Source organism: Molossus molossus, unplaced genomic scaffold, assembly GCF_014108415.1.
Source record: "Molossus molossus isolate mMolMol1 unplaced genomic scaffold, mMolMol1.p scaffold_m16_p_13, whole genome shotgun sequence".
NCBI lineage: Eukaryota > Metazoa > Chordata > Mammalia > Chiroptera > Molossidae > Molossus > Molossus molossus.
This window is the reverse complement of record NW_023425348.1, coordinates 70319570-70338623: the sequence shown is the minus strand read 5'-3', so window position 1 is coordinate 70338623 and position 19054 is coordinate 70319570.

Sequence of the window (19054 nt, the reverse complement as noted above, 5' to 3'; positions counted from 1 at the left end):
CATGTGTAATTTCACAGTATGTGGATTGATGGATGGAACTTCCCTCTGCTCTCACTGTGCTAAGAACCATGGAATGGAAGTCCCTTTCTCCCATTCTCTATGGATTCTACTTGTGGCCCAGTAGCACCGGAAGACACAGAGCCATTTGGAGCTGCTTAAAAATATAAATTTGTAGCTGTGAAGCGTGGTGAGGGTCCTCCTTTCAGTCCACCAGGGAAGGATGAGCACTCGCCTGTGAAATTTCCCCCAAACGGAACTGTGCCCCTGGGAGGCCTTCTTGCTCCTTCCCCCTGATAAATGGAATATTTCAAAGAAATGTTTTCTTAGAGGATAATAAATATTATTATTGTAATCATAAATTTTAGTTCTGGACCCAAAGAAAATATTTATTAGTTACAAAATAAAAAGATATCTGGAAAGACTCCCCTCCCCCAGTACCTCTCACCCCACCCAGTGCTGAAACTGACTACAGTTACATTTGTGTAAAGCCGAGAAGGAGTCTTAGCCTAGGTATCAGTTAAACCTTGAACAACACTCCATACAATTTTTTTTACCCAAGTGTTAGTATTCTTCATGTTTCCTCACATCTCTGTTTCCCTCTCTTCCATTCGAATTTTATTTTCTTTTAGCAGTGTGATGTTTCTTTTTCACCCAAGTTTGACATTTGAGAATTAACCTTGTCTGTTCTCTCTAACCTCCACCTCGTTTAGTCAGGCACCGAATCAGTTCTTCTTTTATGTGCTTTGTATGTAGCTCCTTCTTCCTCATCTACTCTCATCATTCTGGTTCAGTGTTTCCCAAAGTCTGGTCTATGGTCTACACACATCCACACGCCCCAGAGTTCTTATCATGGGAATCGCTGGAAATACCCATGACTGTGGATTTCTGGGAGTCCAGACCTTCGGAGTCAAAATCCGAGACATGCCCAAGAGTTCTTCACGTTTTCCTACATAAACTGGAAGTGGGTGAAAGGCAGGTACGCCAGGGCACCTTGCTTTAGAATAGAGCATCAGCTGACACCTCTTCTCAGCCATTCGTGCTGCTGTCAAAACGCAGAGGCAGTAGGAAAAGTCTTGTTTAACATCCCGTTACACTTAATTTAATTCACTTGTCCTACTTTTGTAAGGTTTCTAAATATTAATGAATACCTGATTAGTTAATTTAGGCATGATGAACTTCATCACGTTTTAGTTTTCCTTTCTTAGATGTAGAAATTTTGATATTTCTTAATGAAATTTTTTGATAATTTCAGAAACAGGTGCCCAGGGTCTCTGATTTTCCATGGTATATTTTTCTATACCACCCCCTTAACCCTTATACTTAATTAAGCCCCTTTCTATCTCATGGAGGATCTTTTTGTGGGACAGAAATTTCTATAAGATTCTTAGCGGTTCTATTTATTCTCTAAAATATTTCATCACTGCTGCGCCGTTGGTATTACACACACATACAATACCGCCTTACACACACACACACACACACACACACACTTCACAGCACTTTGGGTACCAAAGGAATTGGTTGCCCCAGGGAAGGCTTTTGCTACTGAGGCAGCAGCAATGATGGTAGAATGCTCGGTAGAGTGTGAGTAGTCCTCCTGCCAGGGGATATGGAAAATGATGCTTTTATTTGAAACCTACAAAATGTTTCAGTGTGAAGAAAAGTTGTTAATATCTAAATTACATTTTCATTACAGACATAAAGAAGATGATTCTCAGAAGTGGGTGTTTGGAATTGACGGCTGCATTTATTCTAAAGTAAGGATTTTATAAGCCACAGGTTTTAGTAATAAGTTTTCCTGTTCCCTGATTTGTATAAAATTCACTATTGCCGTGAGCAAGAAATGCGTTTTGTGTGCAAATAATTTTACTCTGTGCCTAGAAGTTTGGAATTTAACTTAGTTATACTCAGTACTCTCTCCTAAGGTTTTATTTGACTTTAAAAAACTAGTTTCCAAAGCCAAAAATTATTTTCTAAAATTTATTGTTATGAAACCACCCAGCATTTTATTTCATCAGTTTTCTTTTTTAAAATATTTAATTTAATTTATTTTTATTAAGCTATAATTGACATATAACATTTTATACGTTTAAGGTGTACAACATACTGATTTGTTACAAGTATATATTGCAGTATGATTACCACCATAGCATTAGCTAACACCTTTATCAGGTCACATAACTACCATTTCTTTTTGTGGTAAGATTAAGATCTACTCTCCTTCTCTTATCCTTTGAGATGACATGGAGGGACCTGGAAAGTATTATCCTAAGTGAAAGAAGCCAAGCAGAAAAAGACAAATACCACATGATCTCACTTATATACGGAATATAATGAACATAACAGTCTGAGGAATACAGTAGACCCAGAAACATGGAAGTAGGGCACAGACTGACATCCCTCAGAAGAGGGGATGGGGGGTGGGGGGGTGGGAAGAGATAAACCACAGAACGTATATGCATGTATGCATGACCAATGGACTTGGACAACTAAGCCGGGGACGGGGTGGGGTGGGGGTGGGGAGGGGGGTGCCAAATGGGTAAAAAAGGTAAAATATCTGTAACAAAAAAATAAATTAAAAAAAAAAATCTACTCTCTTAACAACTTTGAAGTTTATATTACATTATTATTGACTGTAATCACTGTGCTATGTATTAGATCTCCAGAGCTTATTTATCTACTAGTTGCAAGTTTGTACACTTAAACAACCTCACCCCAATTCCCCATCCTCTTGGTAACTACCAATCTTTTCTCTGTTTCTATAAGTGATATCATGTAGTATCTGTCTTTCTCTGTCGGACGTACCTCATTTAGCATAATGTCCTCAAGATCCATTCATGTTGTCAAAACTGACAGGCTGAATAATATTCCAGTGTGTGTGTGTGTGTGTGTGTGTATAAATATAAAAAATATATATAATATATATATATCTATATATATATCTCACATCTTTATCTACTCGTCCATTGATGGACACTTACATTTTTTTTTATATCTTGGCTATTGTGAATAATGCTGCAAAAACATGGGAGTACAGGTACCTTTTCAATATCTATGTTGGTTTTCTTATTCATTAAAATGGGAAAATTGACACTTTGGAAGACTGGCAATATCTATTAAAGTTGAGCATGTCTATACAACCCAGCAATTCCCCTACTAGTTTAATGCTAAATAGAAATACTTATACATCTTAAGGAAAAGATATTTACTGAGATGTTCATAGCAGGCACTAATTGTAGTAACCTCAGAAGGGGATAGCTCACTTGCTTCTCAGCAGTAGAATGGACACATAAATTGCGGTATATATGTTCCATGGAATATAGCAAAGTTGGAAAACGTCTGTACAGGGCCAGATACTGATTGGGGCTCTGTGAGTCATAAGATCTCTGTCCCAATGTCTCAACCCAGCCTTTGTAGCAGAAAAGCAGCCACAGACATATATAAATGAACAGTGTGGCTGTGTTTCAATAAAACTTTCTTTGCACAAACAGGTGGTTAGTCAGATTTGGCTCATGGGCCACAGTTTCCTGACCCTGGAGGATGATAGCAATGACAATGAACAAATGGAAATTACCATAACAATGTGCAAGAATCTCACCAGTATAATGGTGAGCAAAAGAAACCAGATGCAGAAGAATATACACTTTGTGGTTGCAATTATTTAAGCTTTAATTCTAGGCAAAACAACAAACCTATCGTGTTAGAAGTCGGGAGCATGGGTATAGCTGAAGGAGGTTAGAGACTGAGAGAGGCCATGGGGAGCCCTTCAGGTGTGTTGTGAGGGTCCCGTTTTTGGCCTGGGTGGTTAGTTAAACAGGCATTCACTATGTGAAAAACAGATTGAATTGTACATGTATGATTTATATACTCTTCTGTCTGCACATTATATTTATGTAAAAGTTTGCTTTAAAATTAAATGAGGAGGTTGGCCTTGAGTGCTCAAGATCTCTGTCCTGCTCCGTGATTCCCAGTCTAAGTGGAATGTTGTCAATCATTGGTACTTAAGAAAAGTTAGATTACTCACATTAGGGATCTGTTAGTGATTGCTTCAGAATCCCACCATCAGGATTTCAGACATGCAAAGTTCCTTCAATGAATGGAACTGGAAATACATGGTGCATTGATTTTTCAGGGCTGCTCTAACAAAGTACCACAAACTGGGTGCCTGAAAACAACAGAAATGTATTCTCTCGCAGTCCTGGAGGCTGAAGTCTGAAATCAAGGCATGCGCAGAGCAGTGCTCCATCCGAATCCTTCGGGAGAGCGTTCTTCCTGGCCTCTTCCATCTGTGGTTGTGCCGGACATCCCTGGACTTGTGGCAGCATAACTCCAGTTCTGCTTCCATCTTCACATGGCCATCTCCCTCCGCGTCTGTCTTCCCATGGCCTTCCTCTCTGTACGTCTGTGTCCAGATGTCCCTCTTCTAATAAACACACGACTCATTTTGGATCGGGGCCACCCTAATGGTCTAATGTTAACTGGATTGCATCTACAGAGACCTTCTTTCCCAGGAAGGTTACATTCACAGGGGCCAGCATTATGGAGTATTCAATTCAACCTAGAACACAGAGCCTGCCAGTGATCAGCATCCTCGCCCTCAGTTTCAGATGCGCTGTTTATTGCCTGGCACCTGCCTTGGGCATCTTTACAACAAGTACTGCCGGTGGGGCAGCTTCTTGTGAACGGTTTCCTTGAGCATATTCCTCGGGTGGCTTCTTAGTGGAGTGTCAGCCACCAGGCCCCTCCCTGTGGATGGCTCCCCTTGGTGCTCCAGAGGCAGATTTCCTGTGAACCCCGCTGGTGCACTGCCTCAGGGACTCGGACATCCTGTGAGCCACGGTGCCCTCTTCAGTGTGGTCTGGATCTCAGCCTTGGGTAGGCCTCCTCCTCGGGCATTCTGTCTCAGGCCTAGGCGTCCTGGCTGCTCCCTCTGTCGCTAGTTGTAGATCCTTCGTGTTCTCTTGAACTCTTCCTAGCCAACACCAGTCACTCTAATTCTCCGTTACTAATTGTTTGTATTCACTTCGTCCTGTTCAAATTACTATGTGGTTTCTGGACCCTGACTGATAAACATAGTACCTTTATTTCTCTAGTATTCCGTGACGACCTGAGGCATTTTAGAAATTCAGAGAGTTTGATGCAGTTTAAAATGTAAAATGAACATAAAGGATGTCCCTGAGTGGTGACTTGTTGGCACACCAGCTAAAATCCCAGCCCCAGTCACGAATCCGACTAGGACTGTGCACTTTCAGCCCTGCGCTCAAGGGGGGTGTGACACCGCCGTCACGTGTCAAAGCAGTTTTCAGCTTCACTTCTCTACATTCACTCTGAGATTTACCCCAGCTTTTCACATCCCTGGACCAGTGAGGCTCTCGGTTGGTAGAAAGAGAGTCACAGGAACGCCAGAGCTTTTATATCTTGATAAAAATAAAAAGTAGAATTTTGAGACTGTACCAAAATATCCCTGCAGCCTTTGGCCTGAGCACGAGGACTTCGTTCCGACCCCTACTACCCAGGGACGTACCTCTGTCCCGTAGAAGCATCCCCCTTCCCACCAACAGGCAGAAAAGAGCAGGACCGGGACTTGAGTGGATTTTCTTCTTTACTTTCCCCAAATTAAGGAACCTAAACATTCGCTTCTGCTCTGCTGTCCTTTTTACCTCTCCTTATCTCACAATTTACAGTTATCTAATTATTCCTAATGGTAATATTGACAGCTAGCAAATAATGCATACTTTTGTGTTTCAAACAAGTCATTTTAAAGATAATTTTGATTATACAAATTTTAATGTTACATTCCCAAACACAATTGCTGATTTTTTATTACAAGTATTCTAGATTCACAGAACAAAACTATTTTTTTAAATTAATTTATTTTTGTTACACGTTTCTCCTTTTTTCCCCACTGATACCTCCCTCCCCCTCCCTCCCTGCCCTGTCCTCAGCTTTGCTGTCCATGTCCATTGTTCATGCATACATGCGTATAAGTTCTGAGGTTTATCTCTCCCCCCTACCCCCTCTTCTGGGGATTGTCAATCTGTACCCCCTTCCACGTCTCTGGGACTACCCCGTTCCTCAGACTGTTATGTTCATTATATTCCACAAATAAGTGAGAATATATGATACTTGTCTTTCTCTTTTTGGCTTGTTTCGCTTAGGATAATACTTTCCAGATCCCCCCATGTAGTCTCAAAGGAATCTTTCTTTCTTACAGCTGCATAGTACTCCATTGTGTATATGTACCACAGCTGCAAACTATTTTTTATGAGGCATTTCATTTCTATAGAGGTTTAGAAATTTCAGGTAGGTATACATTTAGTCATATCCAAAACTATATCCATCTAGTCAAGGCTAAAATGGAGAATAATTTGATAATCATTTGCAGCTTGATCATAAATGGAGCTCATTCCATTCATTTAAAAAAGAAGATAGAATTACTGCTTCAGGATATTAATAACTAATCTTGGCTCTACCACGTATTAGCTGTGTGGCCTTAAGCAAGTCATTTAACCTTTCTGAGCTTCACATTCTCAGTCTGCAAAACAGAGATATTCATCCCAGCACTTTGAGTATTTGGCACAGATTCTGCCCTATCAACAAATGCTGGCATGTTGATTCTTGCTAGCCAGTCATTTATAGCTACTGTATTTAAATACAGTATTGTAATTTGTACTGTTTTTACTTTCATAAATTTTTTCTTTTATTTGTTTATTTTTCATGTTAACCAATCCTCTATTAATTTGCCAAAAGATAAAGTTAGAGTACTTCTTTTATACAAACCACCAGTTTTAGCTAAATTAAAGATTTAAACATGGAGCCATAAAATAGCTAGAAGAAAGCATGGATTAAAGCATCTGACCCACCGTAACGGTGAGCGGATACCTCTGTGAGCGTGCAGACAAAGATAGAATCCATAAAGGAAAAGACTAATGGCTTTGAGCATATAAAAAATTTAAAAACATCTTAATGTAAAATAGTATAAACACAAGTAGAGAAATATGGCAAATAGGGAAAATCTTAGCAATATAAATGTTGGAGGATGGAATAATAGTTAATGTATAATAAACCTAATATAACAATAGAAAAGGATAAACACTTCAATAGAAAAATAGGCAAAGGACATGAAATGGAAATACATGACAGAGAAAATTAAAATAGCCCAACCAAATTAGAATGTTCAGCCTCAGCAAGATTATGCAATGAGATCAACACAGTCTATTCAATAAATGGTGCTGGGAAAATTGGACAGATACATGTAGAAAATGAAACTAGACCATTTTGTTACACCAAGTGCAAGAATAGACTCAAAGTGGATTAAAGACTGAAATGTAAGACTGGAACCATAAAACTCCCAGAAGAAAATTTAGGAAGTAAAATCTGTGACATTTTTTTTACAATATTTTTTCAGACAAATCTCTTTAGGCACAGGAAACAAAAGAAAGAATAAACAAATGGAACTCCATCAAACTAAAATGGTTTTGCACAGCAAAGGAAACCACCAACAAAATGGAAAGACAACCTACTGAATGGGAGGAGATATTTGTCAGTGATACATCCAATAAGGGGTTAATATCAAAAATTTATGAAGAACTCATATAGCTCAAAACTAAAAAAAACCCAATCAAATTAAAAAGAGCAGAGGACCTGAATAGACACTTATTCAAAGAGGAAGATGGCCAATAGACATATGAAAATATTCTGTGTCACTAATCGTCGGAGAAATACAAATTAAAACCACAGTGAGATGTCACCTCACACCTGTCAAAATGGCTAGTATCAATTAATCAACAAAAAGTGTTGGTGAGAATATGGAGAAAAGGGAGCCCTTGTGCACTGCTAGTGGGAATGCAGATTGGTGTAGCCACTAGCATTATGGAGATTCTCCCCAAACTTAAAAATGGAACTACCTGATGACCCAGAGATTCCATTTCTGGGTATATATCTGAAGAAACACGAAACACTCATTCAAAAATATATATGCACTCCTAAGTTCATTGTAGCATTATTTATGATAGCCAAGATATGGAAGCAACCCAAGTGTCCATCTATAGATAAGTACATAAAAAAGTGGTGGTACATATATATACAATGGAATATTACTTAGCCATAAAAAGGAATGAAATCTTACCATTTATATCATGAAATGACCTACAGGGTATTATGCTAATAGAAATAAGTCAGACAGAAAAAGACAAATACCATATGATTTGATTTATATGTGGAATCTAAAGAACAAAATAAGTGAACAAACAAAATAGAAACAGACTCATAGATACAAGGAACAGATGGATTGTTTCCAGATGGGAGGAGCTGGGGGGCTGGGGGAGAAAGGTGCAGGGGTTAAGAAGTATAAATGGGAATTACAAAATAGTCATGAGGATGTAATATACAGCATAGAGAATATGGTCAATAATATTGTAATAATTATATGGTGCTAGGTGGGTACTGGAAATATCTAACTACTCTGCTGTACACCTGGTATTAATACAAAATAATATTGAATGTAAACTAAAATTGAAAAATAAAATTTTTAAGGGTTCAGCCTCACTAGAACTTAAATAAATGTAGAACAATAAGATAGTATTTTCTCCCTATTAAATATGGGGATATGTAAAATTAGGAATATCCAGTATTGATGAAGATTGTGAGAAAACAAACATACTCATTTCCTTTATTTGTATTTGTATTTTACATGTATTAGTTATTTATTCCCATGCTACAAATTACCCCCAAACATAGTAACTTAAGACAACAAACACGTATTATCGCATAGTTTCTGTAGGCTGGGAATTGAAGTGGACAGCCGGGTAGTTCTAACTCCCAGTGTCTCATGAGGCTGCAGTCAAGGTGTCAGGGGGCTGCAGTCATCTGAGGCTGACGAAGCTGGAAGATCTGCTTCTTCCACACACACTTACATTGCTTTCGTCCATACATCTCACCGTTTGAAGTGCACCATTTAATATTTTTCAGAATATGCACAGGGTGGTGCATCCATCACCACTTCTAATTTTAGGACATTTCTGTTCTCCCTAAAGATACCTTGTACCGCACACCTATTTCCTCCATACTTTCTGCCCCCACTCCAGCCATATTTGTCTGCGTAGATTTATCTGTGTTGCACATTTAATATCAATGGAATCATACAATGTGTGATCTTTTATAATTGATTTCTTCCACTTAGCATAATGCTCTCCAAGTTCATCCATGTTGTAATGATAACATTTGATAACATTTCTTTCGTTTCCAAATAATTCCATTGTATAGAAATGTCACATTTTATTTTCTATTTATCAGTAATTGAACATTTTGTTTGTTTCCACCCTTTTAACTATTGTGAATAATGCTGCTATGAATACTTTGTATAGAAGAGGTTTGTTTGAGGATGTATGTTTTCATTTCTCATTGGTATGTAGCTCGGAGTGGAATTCCTGGGTCATAGGATAACTCCATGTTTAACACTTTGAGAACTGGCCAAACTGTTTTCAATGCAGTTCACACCATTCTACAGTCTTACCACTAACATGTGAGGGATCCAATTTCTTTACCTCTTTAGTAACTCTTGTTATTCTTTGTCTTTTGATTAGGCATCCCAGTAGGTGTGAAATGTTATCTCATCGAGATTTTGATTTGTATTTCTCTAACGACTAGTGATGTTGAACATCTTTTCTAGTGTTTAGTGTTTGTACGTCTCCTTTGGAGAAATATCTTCTACTAAGATCCTTTGCTCATTTTTAAATTGAACTTTTTGACTTTTTATTCTTGAGCTGTAAGAGTTTTTTTTATCTTTGAGATACCTATCCCTTGTCAGACATACAATTTGCAAATATTTTCTCTCATTCTGTTGGTTGTCTTTTCATTGTCTTGGTAACATTGTTTGTGGCACAAACATTTTAAATTTTGATGGAATGTAATTTATCTTTTATTTCCAGTTCTACTTTTGGTGGAGTTCCTTGCATTTTAAAAACCAGCCTTCATTTTTTTTAAAGAGCAGTTTTAAGCTCACAGCAAAGTTGAGCAGAAAATACAGAGTTCCCATATACTCCATGTCACCCCCCCACACACAACCTCCCCCACTATCAACATCCTGCACTAGAGTGGCTCATTTGTTACAGTTGACGGACCTACGTCACGTCATTTTCCAAAGTCCATACTTACAGTAGGGTTCACACTTGGTGGTGTACCTGCTGTGGGTTTGGATAGATGTATAATGACATGTACTCACCCTTACAGCGTCATATACGATAGTTTCACTGCCCGAAACTCTCTGCGCTCCACCCTGGCAAGCACTGATCATTTTCACCGTGTTCAAAGTTTTGCCTTTTCCAGAATGTCATACAATTAGCATCATACAATATGGAGCCTTTTCAGGTTGGATTTTTTTCACTTAGTAATGCATTTAAGGTTTTGGAGTCCCTTACAAGTGTAACATGCACGTTTAGTGGTACATTTTCTAACAAAATTTAGTTATTCAATATCCCTTTTCCCAGAAGAATATAAGGACTTTAGTGCCCTTTAATTATTCACTGAACACCTCCTCATATTTTTTGTTAGAACTTTAGTTCCACACCTTAATAAAGAAGTTTATATCATACCTGAGGCTGCATATCTAGACTTTATGTCCTAGTAAACAAACTGGATGACACTGAGCAAGTTGCTTAACCTCCCTGTGTCCCTTCCTTCCTTCCTTCCTTCCTTCCTTCCTTCCTTCCTTCCTTCCTTCCTTCCTTCCTTCCTTCCTTCCTTCCTTTCCTCTTTAAAATGGACACAATAATACTTATTTCAAAGGGCTGTTGGGAAGATTAACATGTAAATATATTGTCATGTGGGAAATAACTTTGATGCAATGGTAATCTCCAGATGTGCTCCTAGATAGGCTATCATACAGCTCATGGAACAAATAGATGCACAGACCAAATTAAAAATGCTCAAATCAGATTTATTAAATGGATTCAAAATATAAAGCAAAATGTGTGGGGCGAGAGATGGGCTAGGTTAACACACTTAAGGAGCAAGTGGGTTGGAGGGCCTTGTGACTGGAATCTCTAACACCCACACTTCCGCTCTGCATGTTGCATTACCTTTCCCTGCTGCTGATGTGGTTACAGGAACCAGAGCTGAAATTTGAGCAGGGGCCCTAACAAACATAGGTGCCCGAGGCAGTGACACACACCTGCTGTGTGAGAGAACTGCTTGGCCAATAAGTGTGCTCCCCAGTTACCTGATGGGCAGCTATGGACTCCATCCAGCAGAGGATCCAACATGAGGGCAGCAGTGGGTGCCCCATTACAGATCCCACGATGTTGTGTGTCTCATGTGCTTCATTTATGTTTAGTGTAATACCAAGATTTGTCGCTTAGTTTGTTATTTAGCAAATCGTGACAATTTTTTTTTCTTCTACCCCTTTCTGTCAGTGTTCATATACATATGCTCTACTTAATTTCTGTCTGACACTTCTCGGGTTACTAATGTACCTGTGTATGTTTAATGCAGCTAATGAATTTCTCCCAATTTTTTCTTGTCTTCTAGAACAGAATTGAATATTCCCAAACAATGCAGAAAATGCATATTACATATATGCATTGTCTTACAATAATACCTTTTATGTGGAAATAACTCAATAAATGCATGCTAGCTATTATTATTGATATATAACATGGCTTCACTATTTTTTTAAATTTAATTAATTTATTTTTGTTACAGATGTTGCTCCTTTTCCCCCCACTGATTCCTTCCTCCCCCTCCCTCCTCGCCTTCTCCCAAGCTTTGTTGTCCATGTCCATTGTTCATGCATACATGCATATAAGTTCTGTGGTTTATCTATCCCCCACCGCCCCCTCTTCTGGGGATTGTCAGTCTGTACCCCACTTCCACATCTCTGGGACTACCCCATTCCTCAGACTGTTTTGTTCTTTATATTCCACAAATAAGTGAGATCATATGATACTTGTCTTTCTCTGTTTGGCTTGTTTCGCTTAGGATGATACTTTCAAGGTTCCTCCATGTCGTCTCAAAGGATAAGAGATCTTTCTTTCTTACAGCTGCATAGTACTCCATTGTGTATATGTACCACAGCTTTCTTATCCATTGGTCTACTGATGGACATTTGGGCTGTTTCCAGATCTTAGCTATTGTAAACAGTGCTGCTACAAACATGGGGGTACATATATTCTTTCTGATTGGTGTTTCATGCTTCTTAGGGTATATTCCTAGAAGTGGGATCACTGGGTCAAATGGCAATTCAATTTTTAATTTTTTGAGGTAACACCATACTGTTTTCCATAGTGGCTGCACCAGTCTGCATTCCCACCAGCAGTGTACTAGAGTCCCCTTTTCTCCACACCCTCGCCAACACTTGTTGTTTGATGATTTGTTGATGGCAGCCATTCTGACAGGTGTGACGTGATACCTCATCATTGTTTGAATTTGCATCTCTCTGATGATTAGTGATGTTGAACATTTCTTCATATGTCTCTTTGGCTTCACTATTTTAATCTTACCTAAGGGTGAAGATTAGCAATGAAGTTAAACTTGATCAGAGTAAACAACTGATTAAATATTATAATATTAAAATTATTTGGCTTGATTTTGATCTGAAATTGATAATGAAATGCAAAGTTTACTAGCCTCACCTCTTTGCTCTTAATCTAATTTATCTTCCCTTCATGCTAGTTGGGTAGATGTTTGGCTGTTGCTAACAAGGCTGGTACTGCATTTTCCTCCCTTTCCTACAGGCTTATCCTCAGTTTGTTCTGACCTATCTAGAGGAGCTAAATGCCCGAATGGATGTGACCCAGACAGAGCATCATATTCACCATGGCGCCTGGACCACAACTCATCAGGAGCACGGCAGCAGCTCAGCAGAAGAGGTCAGTGTAGTGAGCCTGAGGCAAGACAGAAGTAGATCTCTAAAATGTATTTTGAAAAGAGAAAAATATTCAAGTTGTTTTCAGGAGGCAAGCAAGAATTTACATCCTTAATATTACTGATTGTTTAAAATCATGCACATGATATACATCTTGATATGTACATTAATATTTATATAAAATATTGCTAGTCATGTAAACATTATTTAATTAAACGGATGGCAACATACTAGCTTTTTTTGTTTATGATTGCCTTCCTCTGTTCTGGCCACATTCCAATGACTTATCTGCAGGATGAAGAAGTCTGAAGAAGAACCACAAAAAGTGAAATGTTGAATTTTTGGCGTATATGGTCTAGATGTTTCCACTCAGTGAAAATGAGCTACTTTAATCCTATATTTTATTTACTAGGTTCTGCAAAAAAATTCTGGCATCCCTGGTTTGGAGCAACCGCCAGAGCCTTCAGACACCCATTTAATGCCGGAAGGCTCTCTCGGGGAGACGGGGCAGCTGGCGGTGGCACTGGCCAGGAGACTGCAAGGGAAACATCCTAAGGCTTCTGCTCAGAGGTAGGGCACTGACAGCATGGAGCCTTATTGCTCAATGACATTCCCTGTTTTCCTTCAGTTTCATGTAAGATTGATTTCTTGATGATTATTGAAATATCTCAAAAGCCCTTTGGCTTTCAAGCACAGTAGTTCTCGGGTCACATTTGATCAAGAGAGGTGACATTTATGTGTATTTCATTAAAGATCAATGTATGGTATTGTGTATAAACATACTTAGGAAGGATGGCTGTCCTAGGATCTCACTAAAGTACTCTGAAATAACATAATTATGGCAAGATAGTACTAGGCATATAAACAATTATAAAACTACCAAGAGCTTCTTTAAGAAGGCCATACTGATAAAAAAATTCTTTTAAAATTACACGAGGGGGATATTATATTTACACCTGCGGATGCGTGCATAATAGATGATCTTAAGTAGTGATGATTTAACTAGTTGACATAATTTCTATCACTAGAATAAAACAAACATCAGTGATTTTGCTAACCAATTGAAAATTATCCTTGGTTAGAAAATGGAAACTGTTTCTCTGATACTCTTTATTTAATTACAAAACTAGTTTGTTATTATTATTTTGTTGGGGTTTGGTGTTATAAATTGCAAAATGACTTTATGAACTTCAATTTTAATATATGATTGTTTGAAATCGACTGTTGATTGAAGTACTTAAGATACTCATTAAAGTTTAAGAGAATTTCTAAGTTTAAGTATTTTAACTATAGCTAGAAATGTCAATTGCAGGAAAAAAGAAAATAATGGCAACTTTCACTTCTTTAAAAACATTTTTTTCAGCAAGCTTTGTGGAGATACAGTTGACATATAACATCGTGTAAGTTTGTGTGCAACATGACAACTTTTTATTTCAATTAAAAACTATCTTATGTTCTGAACTTACATGTTCCTGCCCTAGAATTTGACAGGAAGGGAACATTTTTTTTTTTCCTCTGATAACAAAAGTGACTCTTCATTGTACTGTCTCTTTAATTTGTTATTTAAACCTCAAATCCTTTGATTTTTGTTGTCTTCAGTAAGATAGGGCATAGATAAACAAAGTAACAAACTTAGCCCTTTACCCTATCATAGTATCTGGGTTTCCTGGGACTGGATGCAAACGTAAGCTCCAGGTCTTCTTTCCCTGTGACTTACTGCTTAATCATACAGAAGGTTCCCAACTCTGATGCTTTGCAATAGGATGACAGGCTGCAGCTAAACAGCCAGGCCACTCTCCGTCCAGGTCCCTAGAGATAGGTCTCTTGGGAGCAATGTTTGAAGTTTTCATGTAACACAGGAACTCAGGAAATACTTGGGAACTCGAATACTGTTTCCTGAGGCCATTGTTGACCTATCTTTCCAGACTCACTTAGCAGCCACTACTTTTTGAGAGACTGCTGGGGCTTGTCATTATCCTGCCTCTACTCGAGGAGGTTCCTCTGCGCTCACATTTCTGAAATCTATCTGGTGTCTCTGTGTTTGTCTCCTTGGCCCTGGCCCTGGTGGGTCAGCGCATGGGGACCCCAGTGACAACCCACCCACTTTTCTATGACTCCCTCCTTCCCCTGGCTGGAAATATTCTCTCTGAGGGTTGAGGGCACTGGGTTGTTGAAGGATTTGTCTCCTGTGTTTTCTTGAACCTCCCCAAAGCACTATAGTCTGATGATGGAACTTTGAGAGAAATGCTTATGGTATGAGAAAACGTGAGGCTACCCACCCCCAAACAAAGCAGTTCGTGTCAGTTAACATACCGCAATGCCTGCTTGAGTTGTTAGAATTAAACGTTGTCTTTACACTTCCAGAAATGTAGTAAGCACTCAGTAATAGTGGTGAAAATGTTCTGAAAACAAGAAGAGGTACAAAAGAGATTTTAATGGGGGTTGCATTTAGATTTGTGATTTTTTTAGTCAATCCGAATTGACTGGTGAATATGTTTGGGATGTCATGAGAAGTCCCCCGGGCCCGGACATTCCCCAGGGTTCGGGGCTCAGGCTGCAGCCACTCTCTGGCGTTTCCCCCTCCGAAGTGGCGGGGATCATTACATTCCCTTCTCCACCCCCACATTTACCACAGTGGATGGCATTTCAGCTCCTCTTTCTCTTTTTCTGTTCCTTAACAGAGTTATTTTGAGTAAAGAGCAAGTATTTAAAGCAATTACATTCTTCCCACTTTGGAAGAAATTGTTGGGCAAAATTAGAACTTGGTACTGAATTTGGAATATTGATGACTTGGGACCTTCAGTTGTCTTGTTATTTTACATGCTTTCCAGACATAAGGAAATCAGTGCATTGTATGATCACAGCCTCAAGAGAGGGCGTGACATTTTCTTGCTTTTATCAATGATAATTTTACAAAATAATAAAATCAGTGCCCAAAATAAAGGAATAATGTGAAATGATCTGAGTTGAGGAAATTTGAAAAATAAATAGAATTTTAGAACATCAGGGAAAACATTAATGAGCAAATAATCTGAATAAAGAATATATAATTTAAAAGAATTAAAAAATAGAGACATTAATGTATGTATTTCCTCAGAAATAGCCAAGGAAGGAGAGAACCACAAGTAGCCCAATATGGGACAGAGAGAGTGGTAGTTAGGGGCAGGTAATATGTGACAATGAAGATGTCAATCGATTATTGATTAACATGTACTGACTTGGCTTGAGGGCTTTATGTGCATTATTTCCTAATAACTTACGAGGTACGTAAAACAGAGGTATTAATCTCTGTTTTACTGGTAAGGAAATTGAGGCACAGAGAGATTAAGTTAGTTGGCTAAGGCCTTCGAGTTAGTCATCTAAGGCCGGCCTTTCTGAGCCCCAATCTTATGCTTGGCCTCTGCATTGTTCTGCCTGACCATTCATGTTCTTGTCTTAGAGGTTATCCAAATCTTTAGGTTTCCAAACAGGACCTGTTATTTTTGACTGGGTATCTTGGAAAGGGACCTTTAAGTAAGGTGGAACAGTTTAGAAGGGGTTAGTAAAAGACAGCAAAGCTTTCAGCGAAGACAATAAGAAGTAGAAAACATCAAGGGAGACTGGGAATGCCTGAGTTCTTGCTGAATCCAATAGTTTAGACTTACTGATCTACGCAGCCTTGCACTTGAAAGGATTCGAGATTTTTTAAGACCATTTTTGTAATTTTCTTTTCTTTTTTTATTATTGAATTTATTGGGGTGACATTGGTTCACAAAACCATACAGGTTTCAAGTGTACACTCAACGAAACATCTTCTGCACACTGTATTGTGTGCCCATTGCCCAAAGCGAAGTCTCTCTCCTTCCCTATCTACCTCCCCTTGCCCACCTCCACCTTCCCCTGCCCCCTTTCCTCTGTTGGCCGTGTCTGTGTGTTACATAACTTATGATTAACCAAGGTATTCACACCTTGAATGGTGGTTCAGGTCAGCTTTATATATACTAAATTTGGTGACAAGTGACTAATAGCTGTCATTTGTTGAATACTTATATCATGTGCCAACTACTATGTTAGTTACTTATAACAGTGTAATAAATTGGTTTACTTATTGTTATCATAATAGGATGGTAGAGGTACTTTTTTTTTTTTATCCTCACCCGAGGACATTTTTTCATTTTTTGTTCAGATAGAGTGGAAGGGAGAGACAGGAAGAGAGAGAGAGAGAGAGAGAGAGAGAGAGAGAGAGAGAGAGAGAAACGTCCACGTGAAAGGGACACATCGAGTGGCTGCCATCCGCACGACCAACCAGGGCCGGGGACAAACAGCAACCGAGGTACATGCCCTTAGCGGGAACTGAACAGGGGTCTCTCTGGACCGCAGGCCGATGCTCTAACCGCTGAGCCAAACCGGCCAGGGAGAGGTACTCTTACAATCCGTGAAGAGGAGTAACTGAGGTTCAGAGTGGTTTTGCCATGTGCTCATTTATACAACTGGTTAATAGGGAAGATGGGATTCGTACCCACATCCATTTAGATATACAGCCCATACTCTTAACCACTATTTTAGTCCTCATTCCTAACAGTTTTTATTCTATTGATTTTATAACAGAATATCGTCCTATTGAGTAGCCATATTGTCATTACTAAATTTTATGTGTATTATATCATAAAATATTTGATTAGACTACTGCCATTTTGATTTGTGTATTATTTTGAATTATATCCTTAAAAAAGTTACATCACCACAAACCAGAATCTCTTATCTAGTCAGAATCATTTTCTTTAATTTATATTTCAGACACTTGTGGAAAGCAATTTGATTGTTGATCCTTTATTTTTTTGTGATGTGGAAACTTCTTTTTCCTATTGAAGAAAATGGAAAATTCCTTATTGTGTAAAGTCCCTAATGTAAGGTTCTTATTAGTTCATAGTGGGTTATATTTTTGTTTGCTGTAGCACACTTAGAATGTTTTTATTTCCTCTATCAGTGAGATATAGAAATGAGGTTTTCTTCTTGCTTGGATAAAAGTGTGTGTATATTTAACTCTAAGTTTGATCCAAAATAAAATAAATGCCATATGTTGGCATCTTTAAGTGTCTGGAATGTGTTTGTTTACATTAGTTTATCCCATAGAGCCCTTTACCCTTATTTAAATTGAATAGGGGTGGGGAAGGACGGGGACAGCCCACAAAGCACACTGACCCAGCTTGTCACCCAGTGACCTGTGAGAAGGAAATAATGAACTGTGAGTAGCTGTCATCTTAACTGTTTCTGACAGTCTGCCTTTGGGCACATCTGTGTCAGTTGCATCGGAAAGGCCTTTGTTCTTTTCCCACTAGTGACTTTGGGAGCGCTGAGGGGCTTGCTAGCTACTGTACTCCTAACCGGCCCCTTCCTTCCCAGGGAAGCAGCAGCTGCCACGGATCACACTGACATTTCTCTTCATGACTCAACTTGGCATGTACTCTGCTCTTTCAAAACAGGACATATACTGAAAAGATATTTGATTTATTTTCCATTTAAAATATAATTGAATGTCTCATGAGTTTTGATGCTCATAAAAAAGCAAGTTATAAAATGTTTAGTATTATCCAGATTTTCTATAGATAAATAATAGATAGCTAGCCAGATGGGTAGGTGACTTGAAGAAAATATATCAAAATATTGATAGTTGTTACTAAGTTTTAAATGTTTGTTTATTGTGTATTTCCCAGATTTTAATAATTGAATATTATATTTACAATAGAACAAAAATCAACATATGCAAAGCATTTTTAATGTAGATGCTTGATACGTGCTTTATTGGTAGAAATATTTGGACTAAAATAGGTAAGAATATGTTATAATTTGGTTCACATTTTCCACTGCTATTTCAAAAACAAATCTCGATTTAATAATTTAAACTTCAAAATATTGCAATATTTACATTTTAAAGTTAATCTATTCCATACAATTATTGTAATTATTAGGGGATGTAATTTGATAAGAAACAGGTGTTTCTGTTACCCGGTTTCCTAAAATATCACTACTATTCAAAACAATTATGAATAACGTGTTTCATACTGTAAAAGAATTAAATTAAAATCAAAGCTTCATTTATAAAACATAATTCCTGAATCAGTTTTAAAGCCTGAATTACATTTTTACAATTGCTATAAAATTAGTCTTTCTACTATAATTAGGTCTGGCTGCAATCGGCAAGGAACAAACACT